Raw genomic sequence first — 5209 nt, forward strand, 5'->3', positions numbered from 1 at the left:
CTCCAACCGGTTGCTTTTGAGAGCATACATACTCCTCAAAATCGAAATCCTCCGAGCTGTCTCCCTGTCTCTGCCCGGTCTCCTCTCTCTTCTCAGCTTCGGACTCTTCCTCCGGGTTGTACAACTCCTCCAAAGGTGGTGCGAAATCAATGTTGTTTCCCAGCCGAACCTTGGTGCATATGACATTAGGTAGGACCATTTGGGCAGCTCCGGCGGTTGGGTGGACGAACTTGAACAGCGTCATGTCATTAGGCTTCTCATGGGCCAAAAATCTCGCCTGCACGAGGTAGTCCGCATCCAGCCACCTTGGTTTGTGAACAATTCCCTTCAAAGGCACGTCGCAAGCCACTAGGATCGGTGTGACTAGCCCCCCAATGGAGATCTCTCCGCCTCCTTCTCTTCTTTTCACGGCCCATGATTTCAGATAGAGGAATTGATCGAGTAGCACAAACACCATGCTAGTATCCGCAACGTCTCCAACTAGTGGTGAACCATCCCTAGCATTGTCCAAAACTCCACACAGTGCAATGTCTAACAGCTGGAGCTCATGATCATTCACATTCCCAGTCTCTTTCCTAGCAAGGAACTTGTGAAAATACCTCAAGACAGGGCTCCTTATTTGAGCGGATTTGGAGCTTGTGGACTTGTAGAGGAGCTTGTCTCCTATTGTCAGCCATAGGGACCTCATTTCCTACTTGCTAACCTCCATTCCTTCTCCACTACCAGCTTTGAAGCCATACAGCTTCTCCATCTCCATGAAACTGAGTCGGTAGTCCTTGTTCCTCACGGAGAAGGTGATGAACCCGATCCCTCCATCGGGTAGTAGGGTCGGGTGGTCCTCGAAATAATGCAGCTTCAAGGTCGAAAGGAAATGGACCGTCTCCTCCTCATATGCTTCAAGGTGGGCTCGCATCAATTGGCCCAGGTGGCACATATCGAACAGAAACTCAACATCCCTAGCGATGCCCAACATCTTCATGGTTTCGCGGTGAGGGTATCGGGTACGAACAAAGCTCATCTTCTTGAAGACCTTGAATAGTCTTGCCAGAGTGTCCACCTCCTTCTGCTTTAGCCTCCTCGAGGCTAGTCGTGTCCTTTCTCTCTGCTCCTCTTCTCTCTCTCGGTCCTCCTCCTCTGCGTGTTCATCCTCTTCCTCAACTGCTCTCCCAACTACCTTCTCAGCCTCCTCTGAAGCCGGTCTCTTCCCTCTTGCAACCGCAACTCTGCTCCTTGATTGAGAGGTTTGGATCTCCCTTTGCTCTTCTCCTCCAGCATCAGAATCGACCTCCATGGGGTCGGTAAGGGTTCTTTCGGACGTATACAGGTCCCTACGTCGAGGAGAACAGCGAACAGTACTCGCTATTGGATTCGGTGAGCGAACTTGAGTGCCTACTCGATCGGATACTCGAGCATCAGGTCGGGTGGTGGATCGGGTTTAGCATCGGGTTGGGGAGGCAAAACGTTCAGCCAGTGGTTGGGAATGTGAAACGTTTCCTCTTCCTCGAGACTCTCGAGCTTCGATGGCATCACCTCCGGTAGCAGCGGTGGAGGTTGATCTCCTTCCCTTCCTTTGATAGGTTCTCGCAGTTGGCTCCATGTTTGAGTTCCTTGAGAAGAAAAAGGCTAAGCCTCGAGGTTCTCGCAATTAAGAACGATTCATTATTGTCAGTAGACTTAAACTCATCTAATTTCTTACTCAGAGTCAAGTAAACCTCTAGCATTGGCTTATGTCAAGCATCTTATCTACACCTCTCGGTCGCTAAAACGCACTAGATCTAATCTCAACCTCTCGGTCTGTTGACAGCATTAAGAACACCAACCTAGAAGGAAATCTATCAATCATTTACAATCAAGCTAAGGCATCCTAACCGACCAAGCACACAAAATCATCTATCCCATCCCTAGAAACTTTACTACACTACTCGGACATGATAACAAGGAACAAAACAACGAAAATGAATGAAAATTACATTGTATTAAAAGATAGAATAGAGTAGAAAGAGTACAAGATAGAAATCTAAGAAAACTACAAAAACTATGAAATAAAAATGTAAAAATGGAAGAGAAAGTGTTTGAGTCGCTCAGTTCTCTCACAGAAGCTCTCGCTCTCTGGTTTGAGGGTCTGCGGTGTGCTCCTTTGCGAGCTAGGAGAGGAGGGGGTTTATATATGGAAACCCTTTTGACCTAGTTTCCCAGACCTGCCCGATGGTCTACTCGATGGGGTACACGAGGGTGNTAGAGTAGAAAGAGTACAAGATAGAAATCTAAGAAAACTACAAAAACTATGAAATAAAAATGTAAAAATGGAAGAGAAAGTGTTTGAGTCGCTCAGTTCTCTCACAGAAGCTCTCGCTCTCTGGTTTGAGGGTCTACAGCGTGCTCCTTTGCGAGCTAGGAGAGGAGGGGTTTTATATATGGAAACCCTTTTGACCTAGTTTCCCAGACCTGCCCGATGGTCTACTCGATGGGGTACACGAGGGTGTAGTCGAGTTACTCCTCGGGTGGATCTTCGGGTTGCCCTTCATGCTCTTGGATCCTCCTCAATCGTGTTGGGGTTCGGACTTGTTTTTGCAGCTCCATGGCTCCTTCGGGTACATGCTCGGGTTGTCCTTGTTTTTCCCCATTTTTGGCTCTTTAGCACCTGTTTTCATCCAAAATATGCAAATGCAGAAATGCAACACCCTAAATGGTCTAAAAGTGGATTCCTACAGTAAATGACCTAAAAATGCTAAGTTAGAGGTATGAACAATGCAAAATATGGACAAAAAAAGGATGCTAAAAATATATAAATTAGAGAGTTATCAGGAGCCAAAGTCAAAACATACAAATCAATAGGTAAACTAAACGCATAGTTTGCTAACTCGTCAGGCTGACGGTTAGCTTCCCTATACACGTACCAATACGCACTATCCAGTCCCTTGTGAGAAAGTCATGGCATAACCGTACCAGGAAAAACAAAGGATGAGATTTATCTATCTCTGTCGAAAGAGAACCAACAACCATTACCGAGTCCACCTCCATCTCAACCCGCGTAACCCCGTGATCCCAAGCCGTCAACAACCCATAATATAACCCCCCATATTCTGCTAACGGTGCCGGAAAACGCCCTAAATTTGCTACAAAATCCCCCACACCATTCTCCATTACCATTTCGCAACATTCCACCAGCAATGGCAAACCCTGGATTTCCCTTCGAAGCTTCATCAATATTTAGTTTGAACCAGCCTTGTACAAGAGCCACCCAACCAACCTGCTTCTCCACTCTTTCTCTTTGAGTACCATGTTCACAGATGCTTTTCGCTGCCACCGACACTTCCATAGCGAGGTCTTTTATAAAACGAACCTGATCTCTACACTTCATATTTTCTCCAAACACATTATAACATCGCCACTTCCAACTCTACCAGGCAGCCATAGCAAAATTTGTAGACCAATCCCCCTCTCTAGTCGATAAGCCTATCTCTAGGTTATCATATACCCATTCTAACAAAGAGGTGGTAAAGAAACTTCGTCGTTGCTAGAGGGTACAATGCGAGCCCACAACCCAGCCATTGCTAGACAATCCCTCAGAATGTGGATAATGGCTTCAACCCCTTCCTTACAGACTGTGCAAATATTAGAATCACACAAGTGTCGCTGCTTTCTTTCCAAATAAGTCATGATCATTTATCCTTCCAAAACAAAATCTGCCTCTGTGACACCCCGGTTTCAGAGACTTGCGGTGAGGTTTACAAGAATTGATTTGGCTACCTATGTTACCAAAGTGCACTTATCTTTTCAGTCAAGGATCCTGAGAGAACTCCACAGTTAAGCGTGCTTGTGCTGGAGTAGTCTCATGGTGGGTGATCTTCCGGGAAGTGATTGTTGGAACGTGCAAGTGAAGACAAAACACAGGGAAAGATCATGTGGTGATTTGTAGGGACGGTAACAAGTCTTCAAAACCTCCTGGACGTAGCAAACCAACCTTCGGATATGGATGGGTTCACGGGCCTAGTGAGAGGATGTGAGGCCCATTAAGGAAGGTGGGCCAAAGGACTGGGATTGGACATGGGGCCCACTGAGAGGTGGCGGTCGGGGCGTTACAACCTCCCATCACCGACCACCCAGCTCTATCCTTTACTTACCACCTCCCTCAGTCCTATTCCCACACTTTTTCACGTTGAAGACCAAGTGCTCTTAGCTACCATCCAAGACAAGTCATGAATATTTTCCAATCTCACCCACACCATCATAGTAGCAATCTTGTCTCGCAAGGGGTCAAACTTCGGAGACCAAGCTTGAACCAAAAGGTAATTCCCAAAAATCCTCCACAGTCCTCCAGTCAGAGCGGATATATACTCCTCCTCACTTCCAAACCGTATCATAAAAACTGCCTCGAGAGATCCATGAACTGCATCTGCGAGCTCGGCTTCCACATCTCTCTCAAATGCCGACTCAACACCGCTATCGGCACCGACAGCCCTAACATTTTAATGATCATACAGTTCTTCCACAGGCCATTCATAGCCTCCAATACCTCCTTCTCGATTGTGATCACTAGTTCCCCATCTTCCCCATTAGAGAATTCCAACCACACTCTCTCTGTGACAAACCCATCATCCACCACTTCCTCAGAGATCAATCTTCCCCATGCAAAACCACCCAGCACTTTCTAAACCCATACTCCATGATGGAGACAATTTGTCAATGAGCACTAAAGCAGCCAGTTGCTCATCGATTGGTATGCCTTCAGCCTGAATCTTGGATACAATGGCTTCATACTCGTGGAGTTGATCGAGAACAGGGAGATCATCCTTCATCTGAAAGGAGGTCCATTTTGAAGTCACGTATTGTTTCTTGCCTTCATCTTCAGCCCCGTATCTTTTCTTCAAGTTGTTCCAAATCTCCTTTGCCGAGTCATAGTTGACATATATATCAAACAACTTCTCCGAAAGGTGTCTGATGATGTGGCCACGGCAAGAGCGATTGTGATCTTCCAAGGAGCCTTCAGGTTTTGGCTTACTTGATTGGGTCAAGTCTGCTTGAGAAGAAGACTCGGACGTGTCTTCAACGAGAACGTAGTCTAAGCCAACCTCTTGAAAGAAGAACATGAGTTCCTCTGACCATCGACGGTAATTGGAACCAACCAAAGGTTGAAGCTTTGACAGATCTGGCACTGCGGAGTTCTTTGGCATTCTGAATCGTGATAGAACCAACAAAGGTATTTTTT

The sequence above is a fragment of the Camelina sativa genome, chromosome 4 (assembly GCF_000633955.1).
Source record: "Camelina sativa cultivar DH55 chromosome 4, Cs, whole genome shotgun sequence".
In the NCBI taxonomy this organism is placed as follows: domain Eukaryota; kingdom Viridiplantae; phylum Streptophyta; class Magnoliopsida; order Brassicales; family Brassicaceae; genus Camelina; species Camelina sativa.